Source organism: Sceloporus undulatus, chromosome 5 (genome assembly GCF_019175285.1).
Source record: "Sceloporus undulatus isolate JIND9_A2432 ecotype Alabama chromosome 5, SceUnd_v1.1, whole genome shotgun sequence".
NCBI lineage: Eukaryota > Metazoa > Chordata > Lepidosauria > Squamata > Phrynosomatidae > Sceloporus > Sceloporus undulatus.
Genome location: NC_056526.1, coordinates 56,662,231 through 56,680,187, shown reverse-complemented (window position 1 = coordinate 56,680,187; position 17,957 = coordinate 56,662,231). Strand labels below are relative to the sequence as shown.

General features: G+C 39.4%; 1 protein-coding gene across 4 annotated transcripts in view; it reads left to right on the top strand.

Moving 5' to 3' along the window:
• CNOT2 (CCR4-NOT transcription complex subunit 2) overlaps window positions 1-17,957 on the top strand; it is a 76,050-nt gene that overhangs the window by 18,764 nt on the left and 39,329 nt on the right. The window contains exon 2 of one of the 4 annotated variants that reach the window (XM_042468730.1): window positions 11,321-11,390. The exons of the other annotated variants lie outside the window; for them this stretch is intronic. The gene's annotated coding sequence lies outside the window, so the exon portion shown is untranslated. The remainder of the gene's footprint in view (window positions 1-11,320; window positions 11,391-17,957) is intronic. 4 annotated transcript variants of the gene reach the window in all.

The window sequence follows — 17,957 nt, the reverse complement described above, 5'->3', positions numbered from 1 at the left end:
ACAGCAAAACAAATCTTGAAACACAAGTTTTCAAAAAAAAAAATTTTTTTTTGATACCTCACATCAAAAGTTTTCTGTGAAATACTTGCCAAGAAAATATATTACAAGAAAAGGCTTTGCTCTCTACATAACTGTTAGTGGATGTGACATTGACATACTGTATATATGCAATTATAAATTGACCTCATCTGTAAATTGAGGGCAGGTTTGGGGGCCAAAATTATGGATTTTGTATGACCCATGGATAAGTCGCGGGTAAAACATAGGGGCACACAGGAAAAGATGTAAAGGATGGAGCAAAGGAAAACAACGCCAAAGAACATAAAATTCGGGAAAGCATAACTATTCACCCTAACAACCATATAGATGAGAGAGCAGAGGGGCTCAGTGCTTCTTTTAGGTGCTCTTGGGACAGACTAAACTCTAATCTTTCATCACTCTACTTAAAGAAGGGGATAGATCCTTTATTTGATTAAGAGTTAAGTAAACACACCCGTGGATAAGTCAACCCAGGTTTTGGGGTCAATTTCTGACTAAAATTTCTGGACTTATACATGAGTTTGTCTTAATTGCCTCCTGTCTGAATTACCGTAATGTGCTGGTCTAGTGAGCTGCAGCCTGGCTGTTAACCAGGGCTGGTTATGCAGATCACACAAGTCCCTGATTACAGCACCTCCACTGGTTACTTGTTCACTTCCTTAAAAATTCAAAGTGCAGAGTGTGAACTACAAAGCAGAACATAAGTTGATCCAGGCTATCTGAAGGACTGAAGTCTGCTACCCAAGTCTGTCCAAGCCACAGAGCTTTGTGGGTGCTGAAACACTTCACAGGTACATCTGGTGTGAATGAAGGAGAGGGCCTTCTTTGTGGCTGTCTTTAGGCTCTGGAACATCCTTCCTATGAAAGTCAAACTGGTTCTTTCCTTGCTGTTCTTCCAGGCAAAAACCTTTATTATATTCCAACAGGATTTTAAAAACTGAAAAACAAAACAAAACAGTTTTTGATACAGTATTGTTCTAATGATTTCATTCTAGGCTTTCAGTATTATTTTTAATGATTTTAATTACATTTTAATTATTATTTTTGTATATTTTACCAACTTACGTTTCTATTTGTGCCTGTTTCAACTGTTAAAAGTTACCTTGAGTCCTGGCTCTGGGGAGAAGGTGGAATTAAAATTAATAAAATTATTATTCATATTCATATTATTAGTTAGCAGCAACAGTGAGGATACAAAAATGAAGCCCACAAGCCACATGTGTTCTTCAAAGGTTGTTTTTGAGCCCCCTTGGTCCTCCAACCCCAATTAAATAAATGTCAAGTAATTTATGCTCCCCTGCATTTTCTATGCTATTATAGACCAGGGGGAGGGGTCAAAACTGGATGTAAATTTTGGTTTACTTGCTGGTTTGAAAAAGAGGCTAAAACAATCAAAAGGGATCAAAAATATGGGAAAGCTGCCCTGCCCACCACACCTTACCAAGTACAAGAGATCATTTTGAGTTTTTAATTTAAATAAACGGTTCAAAAACCTCTATAAAGTTTTGTAGGATGGGAGTGCAACAGTCCTCTAAGGTCCACTGGAGAATGTACACAGCCTCCCAGACTTGGGAGAATCACCCACCCTCAAATGACTTAAAGCACTTATTAAATAGGATACCTACATGTTCTCTAACTTTTGGAATTCTATGGTTTCTTTTTGTCATTTTATATACATAAAATATATATTTTATATCGGCAGGTTACAGACCGCCATTAAAGTACGCGCAGAGCACGTACTAGGGTTAGGAAGGGGCGGTGCTTCTGCACCCCCCAACCCTTGCACGTGCTCCACGTGTACAAAATGGCGGCAGCCATTCCGCACGGCTGCCACCATGATGCCGTCACGAACGCACTGCCTCCAAACGAGGACGTGACGCCATCGCTCTGCGTGAGGGCACTTAATGATTTCTAGAGCTACCATAAGTCAGAGTCAACTTAATGGAAGTTGCCAGCAATGTAAGATACAAGGGGAGTTGGGTTCTGTTAAGTAATGTTTAGTTGTCATGGTTTTTGTACCATGGCTTAAGGGTCTTCATATTAATTTGCTCTAAACTTTGTATTTTATAAGAGCTGGTCTATGACTCAATAAATTGTGATAGATTGAATAGCCTCATAACTAAGTAAATAACATTGAAAGTTACAGTAGTGCTGTAAGAGGAATGAAACAGTCCCTCATTCAGTTTCAGTCATGATATAATTATTAGTTGTTGCCTGTTGTCCCCCTCCTTGACCCATGGGGAGAGGCGTGTAAGAAATAATAATAATAATAATAATAATAATAATGGGAAGGAACTGATTAAAATTAACAAGCTACTTCCAATCATGTAAAGATGTGCATTAGTTTATAAATCCAGGCTTTAGGCATTACAACAGAAGGAATACAGGGATTCCATATCTAGGTTTGTGTAATTTTGTACTTGGAAAGTTCCTGATGTTTGGATTTCTCTTTCTGTGGTTGTGCATCAGTTAGAATGTATTTACTATAAATTCATCTTCATATGGGAGAAATGAGTTCTATAACTTCTTATGTTGTCAACGTACAGAAAGTAGGGAGAAAAAATGATTGAGATGTAATATTTGCAATAAGTTTGATCCAGTTAGGAGGATCCTGACATGGAGAATGAAATCAGGGAATCATCTAGAATTGGAAATGTAATAATGGGTGACTTCAGTTAATCTCACATTGATTTGCTATCAGTCTACTCTGGTCATAACAAAAGAAAAAAAATCTGAATGCCTAAATGAATATGCCCTAGAAAAACTCCCCTCTGGAACCAACAAGAGAGGAAGCAGCTTGAATTTAATCCTAAATGATATTGCCTACGCCCCCGTGAGTGTAATTGTACCACCTGGAAACACTGTCTGCAATGGTATGTGAATGGGAAAGCACCAGGGAATTGCAATCTTATTTGGTTTCAGAGGAGGAGATGTATATAGATTGTGGGAACTGGTAGAAAGAAAGTTGAAAGGGAAAGTTAAAAGGATTGAATCTCTCTCAAGATGCTTGAGTACTCAAAAGGCACATTAATAGAAGCTCAGCTAGAATGTATGTCACAAGTCAGAACAGGACATGTGAAGTCCAGACAGGGTTACTACCATGGCTGATAAGAACTGTGAAGGATTAAAGATAAAAGGGATTCCTTCACAAACTGGAAGGCTTGCCCAAATGAAGTAAACTTAAAAGAACTTGAGCAAGAACCTCACAGAAGGAATTGCAAATCAAAAATTTGAGATTAAAAAAAAAAGGGGGGGTGCATATTGCTAATAGCATCAGAATCAATATAATATGTTCTTTAAATACATCAGAAGCAGAAAGAGACATGGATCATAGGAAAACAATGAAGTTATAGGAGTTGGTGTAGTGGTTTGAGCATTGGAGACCAGGGTTTGAATCCTGGTTTGGCTATATAAACCCACTGAATGACCTTGGACAAGTCACACACTCTCAGCCTCAGAGGATAGCAATGGGGAACCCACTCTGAAGAAACATGCCAAGAAAACCTCATGATAGGGTCACTTTAGCATTGTAATAAGTCAGAAACAACTTGAAGGTGCACAACAACAATAACAAAGAAGGATAAAGATTTTGAATGGAGAAAGAGAACTGCAATTTCCAAGAGAGAAGAGTGAATTGCTGAGACAAATGGCAGTGACATAATTGGGCATAATTAGAAATAAATAACAGTGTGCAGATGTATATAGGTATATATGCCTTGAATTTACTTGTTGACGTATGGTGACCCTATTAATTTAATAGGGTTTTCTTAGGCAAGGAATACTCAAGAGAGGTTTTTGCCAGTTCCTACACACTGGGTATAGCGTAACACACCTGGTATTTGTTGGCAGTCCCATCCACATGTTAACCACATCTGACACTGCTTATTTCCAAGATGAGAGGGGATCTGGTTCCTTTAGTATTGGTGTACAGTACCAACTGTGATGACATTGATAGACTTCTGTCAATCATATAGGCATTTACGGCACATAATCTGATATCTGCATTTTTAAAGACAGCCATATAAAGAATGAATTTACGTCATAGCTTTGAATTTTGAAAACAGTGCTTGGAAAACTGCTGTGGCAGTTCAACCAATAAAGAATTTTACTTAACAGTTTAGTATATGTTTAATAGCTGTTACTGAATGAAGTAGGCCATTCTAGCTGAAGCAGATCTTCTCTGTGGACATAATATTATGATAGCCCTCAAATTTAGATTTATGGGCTTAAAATCCAACTGTATTGGATTCCTCCCCCCATTTGAATTAAAAGTGTTTACCAAAGAAACAGTATGAAATAACTGGTAGTAATGCTAACTACTCATGGTAGAAGTTCTTGTCAGAATAGTCAATTTAAAATGCCTTCTGTAATATATTTTATGAACTCTGACTTTTTATAGAAATGTGGGCTTGTCCAGAGTTTGTAGCTGCTGGAGAGAAATTTTGGAACATTTTTGTTTTCCACCCACCTTTTTAATTATAATACATTGTCTGTAGCGTTTGAACATGTTTTGATGGCCTAATAGTCTCTTAGTATTATTGTAGTGTATTATGTTTATTGTGTCAAATCAATTGTAAAAATATAGTTTTCTTCATTTCGTGTTCCCATATGCTCCCTGAGTGTTGAGATGACAGCAGAGGTGACAGCCAGCCACAAATACTTCTCCTAGGCTGATTATTTTAAGCTTGCTTGATGATTCCAGCCTCATAGGCAGTTTTTGAAATTAGTTTAGGCATTCTGAAAGCTGATTAGAGATCCATGTTAACTTGTTTCCTCAAGGATTGCTTATTGTGTCTGAATAACTAGTGGCATTGCAATGTACTAAATCATTTTAGGTTGTCTCAAAATGGAAAGAAATTAATATTTTAGAATATTTTAATATGTGTTTCTTATTAGTTGAATATGTAATGCCCCTTTACTTAAAGTGCTTGTTCGATTTGGCGCATACACTCTAAGGAACTAGGAATTAGACATTTGGGAGGTCGGTGTAAAATCTGCCCTTTCAGTGCATTTCTTCTGTTTATTGGGGTGAAAAGGCAGTTAGGGGTTTATTTCATTTTCTCACATATTAAATGTTTGATTCTGCCCATCCTCCTCAACTGGAATTGTGTAGCATTATTAAAAGTTGTCAAAATACAGGAGTTATTTTATATTTGGGTAGAATTTGCAATATCTTCAGAATATTTTGTAATTTTCTTATGTGTAACTGGATCTAAAAAACACTTTTTAAAAAACAAACTTAAATAGTACATGAAAAAGTAGGATAGATTTATGCAAGTATAGTTGTGCACGCACAGAGGTAACACATATGAGCAGTCATACTTAATAACAGAAGGAGTTTGCATCCTTTTTCTTATACGCATGGTATATCTTTGTCTTTTTTTTAACCCTTTCACCCCTTTCTAGATTACAGTAGACAATATTGATTCTGCTGTATTCATAGCCTGGCTTTTACCAACTAAGCAGTGATAGTACTCTATCCTCCTCTATCCAACTGGTAGTATATCCTTTGAAATTAACCATGGGAGGGCTTTGTGTCCAGTTGATGGGCTTGCCAAAAGCATCTTGGCCTCTGTCAGAAACAGCAAGTCACTGTGGAAAGTCGAACTCTGGATTAGATGAATCCAATAGGAAGCAATCGAAATAATCAGTGTGCAGATTATGTGTGTGCATGTGTGTCACCTGTCAACTTGGTGATCCTATTTTCATAGGATTTTCTTAAGGTAAAGAATATGCAGAGGTGGTTTTGCATTTGATGTATAGCCTACAAGCTGTGGGACAGTCTAGAGTGTAATCATTTGTAAACATTTTGCCGTTGTGGAATTCCAGGTGAATTCCCAGGTTGGGGGAGGATCACTTTTTTTTGGGGGGGGGGCACAAACCCTATTCTAGGATGAAGATCTTTTTCAAATTTGTGAGGCCCAGTATGGTGTTTCTTTTGTAATTTTTTTGCTGGGGATTTTTCCTGCATGTTGTTGATCCTATCTGGATGCATAGTGTGTTTATGAGTGCAAACACAGGTTGAGGCTCCCTGATCAGAAAAATCTGTAAATTGTTGATTTCCAATATGACAGAACATCAGTAGAGGAGGTGGCAGAAAGCTTCAGCTGCACATTCTTTGGGCTCTTATCTTCCAGGGTAAGGAGAAGAATGAGAGGAAAGGAGGGAGATGACATGGCTGATTTTACAGCCAAACTTGGCACAAACAGTGGCCATGGGTGGCAGCGGCTGCTACTGCACCACTGCCACCCTCCTCCCAGCTAAAGTGAGGATTTGACAATGGCAGTTGTTGGCCACTGTCTCTAGCCTTGGCCTAGAGGAGAGCCACGTGACAAAAAAACAGCCCCCTCGCCTCTCTTTTTCCACCACTAGATTGCAGATCCCAGTCAGTGCCTTTCCTACCTGTATTCTGTGGATAGGAAGCCAGTAATTGCAGCCAACTGCAGCAGTAATAAGCACAGGCTCCTGGTTCTGCTGGAGCAGGAAGAATGACTCTTTGCTGGCATGAGGGGACTTGACTTGCAGCTTTAGCTCTTTGAGCCTATGCTTCTGAGTTTTTAGGTCACTAAATAATAAACAATAAAAGTAATAAAAACTTTACAGCCACAGAAAGCGTATAGAATATTCCAACTAAGATAAACTTTGAATTGTATTTAGGTAATGCTGGATTGTGGTTAAGATCATGCTGTTGGTTTCATAGACGTAAGGAATCTCCCACTACTACTGTTACTCCTACTACTCGTACTTCTACTGAGGAATCCCCCTACATGTCTCATGCCCCTTAAAGCTGTATAACCGGTTTGAGTTGGAAATACTGCAACTTTATTGTAGCTTTGTTTCAAGCGTGTAATCACACTGGGAGTCAGTGTGGTTGTAGTAATGTGGGTGTTGGTTTAGGAGCCTGGCAACCTGGGCTTGAATCTCTACGGAAACCCACTTGTCAAGATTTAGGGCTGCCATAAGTTGGAAATGACTTGAAGGCATGCAACCACAAAAATCACACTTTAATGTATACCAAAGTCTTTAAAGTTGTATTCTGTTTTTGAGGTGCTCTTTATCTGACAATGTCATATTGCATTCTATTGCTGTTTCAATTCAAATGAAAATTAGTGTACAGTCGGCCCTCCGTTTTCGTAGGTGATCCGTTCCAGACCCCCTGTGAAAATGGAGACTCGTACATATTCAAGCCCCATAGGCTTGAAGGGAGCGTGCCCCTGCAAACACATAGGGGGCACGTGCCACGAGGATAACGGAGCTTGCCCTCCGTGAATAATCAAGAATGCGGATCTCAAGTCTGCGAGAAAGGAGGGGCCACTGTATAGCATTGGGGTATATAAATTGTTTGTTATTGTGTGCCTTCAAGTCATTTCCAACTTATGGTGACTATAAGGCAAACTTTTTGGGGTTTTCTTGGCAAGATTTGTTAGAGCATGTTTGTCTTTGCTTACCTTTGAGGCGAAGAGTGTGTGATTTCCTAAGATCACCCAGTGGGTTTTCATAGCCAAGCAGAGATTAGAACCATGGTCTTTATAGTCGCATACCCATGCTGGCTTTTCTGATTATAAACATGTGTCACAGGTTACAGGTTGCTTTAACAATACATTGATTTGTAGTCTTTGTCTGTACAAGTTGCATATTCTTGGGCTGACCCTGTGAATACTGTTAAAGAATAACAGATTAAAGGAAGCAAATCTGGGTCACTTGTTTATCGTAAAAGAAAGCTTAGCCCTGTAGCAACTGTACTGTACTGAGTCAAAGGAGTGCTTTTCATATGTGGGAAAAATGGTAATTCCTTTGAATTGTTACATTAGGAATGCACTTCACCTCTTCCTTTATTCTTGTGGGCTAACCCAGTCAGGTTGAAATTCCTGAGACAGAGAAGGACAGATAGAACAATCTTGCTTGATCTACTGTCTTTTTACATTTCTGTTGTAGTGGTAGCAGAAGACTAAGAAAAATGCCTGGCAGGTGGTAATAATCATAGTCCTCTGGTTTTGTTAAAATAATGTGTATGCATTGAGGATGTAGGGTGACTGAAAAAAAAAATGCTTCTTATCAAATACTAAAGGACACTTTCATGCATTTTAATTTTAAACTGTTCAGTGAGCATATTAATTAGAAAAATGCTTTGCCATTAGAGAAAGCAACCATGATCATTGGTGATATACCTTTTAATTTATAAGGCACCACTACCAAACATCTTGAGAGTCAAACTTGTACATACTGTTTCCTTGAATTCAACCACACATCTTTTTACAATTTTTTGTCTGAGGGAACAAACAGAGGAAACAGAGGAAAATGCTTTGCTCTTGTTGTTAACCATGGTAAGTTATTAAGAACTGTGTGCGAGACTAAAGCCATCCATCCATATAAGGGATTCTGCAGTCATGGATTCAACCATCTATGGCTACAAAATATCCTGTCCACAGCAAACCTTGATTTTGTCATTTGATATGAGACATTATTTTACTGTGACTATAATGGAACTTCAGCATCTATAGATTTTGGTATCCGAGCTGTGTGTCCTGGAATCAAACCCCAGTGGATACCAAGAACCCACTGTATGGTGGTATAGTGGTTAAATGTGGAGCAACGACTCTGAATAAAAGTGTTTGAATCTCTGTTTGACCATGGAAACCCACTGGATAATCTTGGGCAAATCACATACTCACAGCCTTAGAGGAAGGCAAAGTCAACCTTCTTTCTGAACAAATATTGCCAAGAAAACTCCATGATAGGTTTGTTTTAGGATCGTCATGTTGAAACCAACTTGAAGGTGCAGAACAAGCAAAGCCATATATTGGGTTTTAAGCTCTATGGGCAGACCTGTTCTGAACTGTACCTTTTACATTTCTTGAATGGCATGTCAAAATTTGTTCTGTTAGAGAGCAGTGCCAATGCCTGCTGCAGCTTTTGAACAAGTCAGTGTCAACTCCCAGTGACAAATACTCAGGACTTTACTTTGAGTTCCAGGTAAATTGATGGAAGAATTAAACATGCAGGGTAGAGTTAAACATTCCCATAAGAAATTCTTTGAGATTGTTGTACTTAATTATCAATAAATTTATCAAAGTCAGAAGTGAAATATGGAATAATCAGTTTTGCAGATGATACTCAATTATTCAGGATGATAAAATCCTAACTTAATTGTAAGAAGCCTCAAATGTATATCTCTAATTTGGGTGACTGACAGTGGAATAGCAGACTCACTGAAACTACATGCACAAGAATGCACTTTAGATGAAAATACCTTATGCTCATGTAAATAGATGAGTTCAGAATTCTAACAATCTGAAAAGGAGAAAAAGGCAAATGGACTTTTAGGAATTATTATGTAAGAGTTTGGATATAAAGCAACAGATACTGTTATGCCATAAATCTTTAGTATGGAATATTGTATATAGTCACTCCATCTCATTAATGATACTACAGAGTTGGATAAGAGTGACTAAAACAGTGAGGGCATTAGAACAAAGGATGGACTTTACAAGGTTAAGACTTTTTTGTTTTTAGAAGAAAAGGAAGATAAGAATTCAGGGATTGGCAAACTTTCAATTACATGGAGAAAATGAGTAGAGAAAATTATTTCCTCAGAACTACTATTTGAATAGTCAAGGGAGATTTGGAATAGGATGTGAAACTAATAATGGTTAAGCCTTCCTTATCCAAAATGCTTGGGACCAGAGATGTTTTGGATTTTTAAATTTTATTTTAGAATACTTGTAGTTGCATATATGTACACAATGAGAGATATCTTGGAGATGAGATCCAAGCCTAAACACAACATTCATTTGTTTCAAGTACAGTTTATGCACATGGCCTGAAGATAATTTTATACAATATTTTATATTGTTCTGCCCATGAAAAGTTTGTGCATATTGAATCATTAGAAAGTAGTGGTGTCACTATCTCAGCCTCCCATGAAAAAATGTTTGGTTTTTGGAATATTATGAATTTTGGAATTCCAGATAAGGGAGACTCAGTCTGTACTGCTATGGAATATAGTTTGCTGTGCATCAGAAGAGAGTATCAGATACAGGAAATTTTAAGTCCATGTACGTATAAAACGTATTTGTATGCCTTCAAATCGTTTCTGGCTTATGGTGACCTTAAGGCGACCCTATCTTGGGGTTGGGTTTTTTTTTTTTTTGCAAGTTTTTCCGGTCGGTTTACATGGCCAAACTGGGATTTGAACCCTGGTATCCCATTGTCCTAGTCCAATGCCGAAACCACTACATAATGCTATTAATTATGCATATATGTTAAACATATCCTCTCTTCCCAACTTAGACATAATGCAGCACATAATTGCCTTGTGAAAATCATGGCTCACACGATTCATTGATGGCCATTAAGTTAGCTCTGGTTCAGACATAGTTGTTCACTTGCGTTTTTACCAGAAGCCAGAAATCTCATGCCCTTGCTGAAATTCCAAGTACAGAGGTAACAGCTGGAATCTTCTTTCCTGTGTGTGGCTCAGCCATGTGCAGTACTACTACTACCTGCTGCTCTGAGAGATGTGTGCATCTAGAATGCAATAAAAACTAAGAAGGAAACATTTTATTGGGAAAGCAGCCAGTAAATTCTTCTAATAAATAATTAGCCAATCAATGAATTGGGCCACAACACATTTAAGAGGAATTGGTTTGCATGGTGACAAGCAAGGGCTTTTCAGTTGCAAACTTTGACATGTCTATACTTAATTTGGATAACTTTAAAATGACCTGCAAATTAGCGTGGGGGTTAATCTTTTGGTATTTGTTAACCGTTGCATTAAAAAAACGAATCTTTGTGTTCAGAGACAATATTTTTCACATTGTCAGATAATTATTTTTTAAAAAGAATACTTTTTGTCATGCCATGTCTCAGAACTTTTTTATTGGGATTTGGCTGGGCAGTACTTCAAAGACAGAGTTCTAAATTAGAAGGTTTTTAACAGTTAGCTTGGAGAAATGCAGTTAGTGTTGGATAGTCTCTTTTAATCCTGTAAAATAACAATATTGATGATATACTTTGTCAGTGGAGAATTCATCTTCATTTCAAAATTAGTAATAACCATAATGTTCTTGATGAGTCTTTCAGAGCTCCTGTAAGTAATGTACTGTACATGTTATCCTTTCCCTTTCTTAAGAGTGTGTGTGTGTGTGTATATGTGTGTGTATTACACACACACACACACACACACACACACACACTACTTTGTAACAAAATAAAACCTATTGTTTTTGCTAATGTTATATCAAACAACTTTTCCTAATAATTTAATTTACTTCATTTACAGGAAGTGTCCATCAAAGCTTGCTTGCTTCAGCAGACACAAAAAAATTAATGGGCAAAAGTACAGTTTTTAGGTAGGTAGACATTTTTGTAGTGTGTATTAGGTTTTTCTAGGAAGAGCTTAAGTGTATGTAAAGAGATGATAAGTTATATCTCTTTTAATATTTGATAGAGTCTAGAATGAAAAAGTGCCTTTGAAATATGTAGGTGTATCTGTGTGTCTCTTTAGGATGAATGTTTTCCTTAAAATATAAATTAGAAAGAAATGGAAAGTAAAGAAAATGCCAAAGTGGGAATTTTGCTTCCAAGATTAGAGTTTAGGGAAGGCAATGACACTTATATTTGTAAATTTGAATATTTTATTTGGTGTCGATTGACTTGCATTTTTACAAGTCATACTTACTGATGATTCTGATATTTGTGCTGATATAATTTGGAGCCACTTTACTTTTAACAGTTTTGTTATTGGCATTTTATAAACTATACTGAGGGCCCATGCCTCAAGATACATGTCATTATTCTCTTTATTTTTTGCTAACCTTCACATTCAAATCCTTATCTTTTGAATTCTTATTTAAAAAGCTGTGCTCATGAACTATGATCTTTCACTTGCCATGCATCATCTGTAGTTTGGGCTCAAATCCAAATTTTATGAAAAGGAGAACAGTCTTCCTGATTCATTTGTATGTTTATAATGTTGAAGGTCGCTATGTTCCACCCATCCTATCTTTTCTCTACACTAAAAGACACTGGATACTTTTTTCCTTTCCTCAAAGGAAAGACTTTAAGGGATGGTCCAGTGACCTTGCCCCTTCCAGTTGTGGGCAGGGAATGCTTTTGAAAGCATAGATTTGGATGGAACATCACCTTAAATGCATCCTACTCTTTATGCTCATACAGAAGAGGACAGTTCTTCCTGCTTGGCAGGATCAGCTTTTGAAAGCATTTCTCCAGTTGAATGTATGCATGTAGCTTTCTCAAATGCCAGACCCTTCCCTGCAAGGCAAGGTGGTTTAGAAAGAGAGGGTAGAGTATTTGTACATAACTCCTGTGGGAGCTGCAAGGACATTCGCTTGATGCCACCACCACCCACCCCTGTGACTGCTTCTTTCAGAGGCATTGCTGCATTAGGGGAGGTTGATGTGGAAATAAACCTTCTCCAAGGGGCAAAAAGATCTGCTTCCAACCTAGACAGGGCATGTGATTTCTTCCCACCTCTTCTTAACTCAAAAGTTAGGTCCTGAAAACCCCTCCAGCACTGATGAGCAAATGAAACATGTGGTTATTTTGTTGGAGGAGATTACTGTACTTTAATTTCTCAGGACATGTCCCCATAGCATTTATAAGAGTCAGATTCTGCTACAGAATTCTCTTCAGAACTGCTCAAGAGGAGATGACACCTAATCTGCTTTTAGAAATGGGGTATATTCTCAAGTGATGACCTTCCAAAAAGCACCCACATCTTCTAGGTTGAAAATGGCTTCATGAAGCAACTCTCTGAAGGAGCTCTGCAGAATGGGGAAGCACTGAGTGTGGCGGTCACCAATTAGAGACTGTGTAACTGGAGATAATTGTTCCCCTAGTATGGGAAGTTCAAAAGTAAACCTCACATGCATCTGGTTCCTGTTATGTGCATCTCTGTGTACCCCTTGTGTAGTTCAGATGCAGGAAGAGTGGAAGGGATTGAGATAACATGCTCCTTGCTGTATTCAAAACTTTTGGTGGAGATAATTCAACTTTCTTAATTGCCTCTTAAGCATGATATAGAAGAAATAGAAATTAAGGAGCTTGCCAGTGAATGAGGATGATGATCTCTATGGTAACTTCTACAGATATAAACTGAATATATTGGGAAACATTTTTGTCCCAAAATACAGCTTATTTGAATGATATTTTAAAAGCAAGAAGCATTTAATTGTGGAAAAAAGTGGAAAATAAACCCCAAACTTACTGTCCACTGAAGGCAACTATATTTGGACTTAATTTTGCTGCTCAGTAACTTGACGTGGTACTTAAAGGAAATAATTGTTTCATTTACTTGCTTCTGATAATATCAAGATGATCTTCTTGCTCTGCAGAGATGAAGTGAACTGACAACTGAGAAACATGGGCTCAAACTGATACAAGAATTTATGCGAGAGGGCCACCCCATTTAAAGAAGACAACAGCAGAATCTTGTGCACAAGCAGTTAATTGTAGTTAAATGAAAAAAATATAAATAGCCTGTAAGAATTCAGATCAGACATTTGAGATGATGGATACCAGACAGGTGATTCTGTATTAGTTCAACCAGATGAGAATGATGATAAGGAAGTCATTTTCAAACGTAAAGGACTTGAGTTTACAGTTGAAGGATGATGTTAGATGGTCAAAGAGGCATTGGATCAGCCAACAAGCCAGAGAACTATGGAAGTGGAACAGACGAGTAATGGAGGAACTAATGTTGGCCTGCTAAATCTGGATTCACGTATAATGCCACCTTGATGACAGTAGGCTGGGGAAATGGAGATTAATTTAGACAGCAAGGAAAGGGTTGAAGTCTCTGTGAAGAATATTACAACATGACCTGATGAGGTGAAAGGACAGATACTAAATATGGATGACTATGGCGGGTTATAGACCGCCATTTTGGACGTCCTCAGGACGTCCCATTTAAAAAAAGGGGCGTCTGTTCTAGACGTCCCTTTCCCTATCATGGACTCAGTCTGTGACAAATGGCAGCAGCCGTTCCACACGGCCGCCGCCATGTTTATGTCTTGGACGCATAGCGTCCAGACGGGTCGCGGTGGTTATGACGTCGCGGGTGTGCCATGGGCGCCTCGCAACGTCATAACGGCGCCGCAGGAAGAAGCTCCATTTTGGAGCTTCTTTTTTGCTCCGCGAGGGAGTCACGTGGTTTGTATGCTGCAACTCCCTCGCGGAGCAAAGAGCAGTGCCGGCAGACCACTGCAAAGCGGCGGTTTGTAACGCCTCCCCGAAATTATTTCTCCAAAAGAAAGTTCTTCACAGAAAGAAAGATGTAGCATCAGTGATGGCAATAATATATGCTCGTCATGGCAAACCTATGGCATGTGTGTCAGATGGCACACAAAGCCATTTTTTTCAGGTCACGTGGAGGGTGGGGAAGAGGGAGAACAGGTGAACCCCAAGCCTTCAGCTGTCTTCGGCATTTTTATTTTTCTTTAAAATGTGGGAATTTGTTAATAGCAATAAAAGTAGCAAGTACTTTTCTATACCGCTTATCAGTACACTTAAGCACTCCCTAAGTGGCTTACAAAGTGTAAGCTAATTGCCACCAACAAGCTGGGTACTCATTTTAGCAACCTCAGAAGAATGCAAGCCTGAGTCGAGCCTGAGCTCTTGGCTGGTATTGAACTTGCAAGCTTATGGTTTGTGAGTGAGTGGCTGCAGTACAGGCATTTAACCACTACACCACGAGGGCTCCACCAGGGTTAAGAGAACATATGTCAAATATAAGTACAAATATGACATTGTTTAACTTGGTTTAGTCTACTAAACTTTAGTAGAACAATTAAGAACTTTAAGGATTTGGCACATTTGTATGACAGGAAGATGTATATACAGATTTTTAAAAACTAAAAATAGAAAGTTAAGATTAAGCTGCAGTTGGTCTTAAATAGAAAAAAATAGGAGGTCTAATATTTGTGATAAATATAATAATATAATTTGTCTAAGTGTTTCTTTTAAGGGTATTTTCTTAAATGCTAAGAAATTTATCTTATGTCAAATATAAATAATGTTTTAAATCAGTATACTCTAAATGCCTGGGATTAGAATCACTAAGGATAGAAGAGCAACATTATGATCATGTTGTTTAAGCTACTTATGTAGATATTAATATAAGTTATAAGTAGAAGTCTTTCAGACAATGCTTTTCAGGAGGTAGCATTAGTAGATAACTATCACCAATAGTTGGCATGTTGGGAGGCAGTTGTCTAATGTGTTTATCTGATTCATACTCATGTGACTGGTCAGACTCTGGAAAGCAAGAGGATGTTTCCACAGGGAGACATTTTAACCAAAATGACTTTGTCCCATTTTTGCCTAAGGCTGTCCCTCTTATGTGTAAGGTTGTAGCAGGTTTTGGCTTTCATGAACCAGTCTGACTCTTCTGCTGCTCTAGTGACAGCAGTCCAGCCATTGGGTAGCTATATTTCCAATGACAAACACTTCTTTGTTTGTGGCTCAATTTCTTTCTGATTTTAATGGCTTATTAAAAGCAGAATGGTCCTCTCCTACACAGGGTGGAAAAGTGACCAATATAGCTCAAAAACCACACTCTTCCACCAGAGCCCATGAACTTATTAAAACCTGTTTTATTGATGGACCCATTTCTGCTCTTTTGATCCATACTCTTGTCCAAGGGAAGAGGACTCATTTCTTAAAGACCCCTTGCTCTGAGTACAACATACGTTTGAAGCTCAGGACCTGGATGCAAAATCCTTCCACGATACATTGTTTAAGATTTTTAAATCTTTAACCTTTGTGGCTGATTCCACCAAAGATATCCTTACTTTTTCCTTCATTCCCCAAGGACACTCATGTGGAATTGCCCCATCAGGAAGCCAGTCTTCCAAACACCAATCAACTGTGTGATGATCCTCCCCATCAGATAGGCACATGTTCTCTCCTTTTTTACAGACATGGGCCACCTCAGTATCAGATCAGTGGATTTTGCAGATAGTGAATTAAGGCGCCCCCATCACGTGCTAGGGGTTGGCCGGGGACCTAGCGTCCACACCGGCCTCACCCCTAGCACGTCGGCCTCACCCCTAGCACGTGACGGGGGTGTAATAATGGTGGCGCCCTATACACACAGGCGCTGCCATTATTACATGCCGGACGCATAGCGTCCGCACGTCACGCAGCGCTTATGAAGTCGCGAGTGCGCCTTTGGCGCCTCGCGGCGTCACAACCGTGCCGCAGGAAGAAGCACCATTTTGGGGCTTCTTTTTTGTTCCGCGCGGGAGTCGCGCGGTTTGGCTGCTGCGGCTCCCTTGCAGAGCAACCAGCAGCGCCGGCAGACCGCCGCTTTTAGGCGTTCTGTAACGTGCCTAAGAGTTCAAAATAGAATTTAATCATCAACTCAGACACTGGTTCTTCTTTAGTGTCCAGAAACATTTTAAAGAACCTTGCAACCCACCAGGCCATTGCTCACCTCCTAAAAATAGGAGCCATTGAACAGATTCCACCAAGCAAGAAGTTCTAAACAAAATATACAGCGCGCCCGCGCCATACGCGGCTTGAGCATACGCGCTCAAGCCGCGGGACGCGCACGGGGTGGAAGGGGCGGCGCGTCCCATTCAATTGAATGGGGGTGCGCACCCGTTGCGCCCCGCGCGCCACCGCAGCCGCCATGCATGAGCCCCATTGGAAACAATGGGGCTCGAGCATAGGCGGAATTTGCCTTACACGGCGGGATCCAGAACGGATCCCCGCGTAAGGCGAGGACGCACTGTATTCAATTCTATTCACATTGCCCCCAAATAGGTGTGTGTACACCCAATTCTGGACCTCAAATTTCTCAACAAATTTATCAAATGCAGGCATTTCTGCATGGAAAGGCATCTTTCAAGGCGGTTACCTAATATCAGTAGATCTTTTAAACTTATCCACTTCTCATATTGCTGGTTCCTTCATTTCTGTTAAGTCCGTGTCCAATTCAGAGCCACCTTTTGAGCCATTAAAATCCATTCTCCTCCATGATCTCCTCATTGAGATGCTTTTCCTGATAGCTATTACTTCAGCAAGGAGGACCTTGGAAGTGGCAGCGCTGTCTGTGGATCCCTCTCATTGCAAGTTTGAAGTTCAGTTGATTTATCTTTGGCTTGTTTTGGGGTTCTTGCCAATGTAAGTTATTATTTTTGTCACTCACAGCCACTCATTTTACCCTTCTTTTGCCTACATCCTTTAGGGAAAAATAGCATTAATTGAATGTCAGGCAGAACCTATTAGATGTACCAGGCCTCTTAGGAGGTTGGTAGCACTTTTTATTTCCTTTTTACATACCTCTCTGGGGTGAAAGATTTAGCTTGTGAGTCCCTTGGAGCCACAGCATTTCAGTGATCATTGTACTGTACTAGTCAGCAGATACTTCTGCAGCCTTCTGAGCAAACACCCCTATGGAGGAAATTTGCAGAGCTTCCAGCTGGGTCACTCCTTCTATCTTTACCAGACATTACAGATCAGATAAATTTTCCTCAGCCCATGCATCATTTTTCTGCAGCATGCTTTAGAATGTTGTTTCTCATTCATTATTTTCTCATGCCACTGCCCTTTTAGAAATTGGTTAGGGTAGGATAATTCCCTTTCCTAGATGACTCCTTCTTTGCTGGCTGAAAGTGGGACAGTGGAAGACTTGCTATGAAGGTCCATTCTAGCCAAGGAGAAGGACCCATCCAGCCTCTGGTGGCAAGATTGTACTTATGTTTTCTTTTAGGGATCTTTTCCACACCCCCCCCAAGTTTTGTAAAGAGGGCTGAGGATCAGGATACCTTGCCTGGGTGGCACCTATAATTAACCCTTTCCTGGATGGCTCCTTCTCTTTGGTTAGACTGGAACTTCATGTATGCCATTTTCAAAGCACAGTGGACCCTTGTTATACGCTGGGGTTTGGTCCC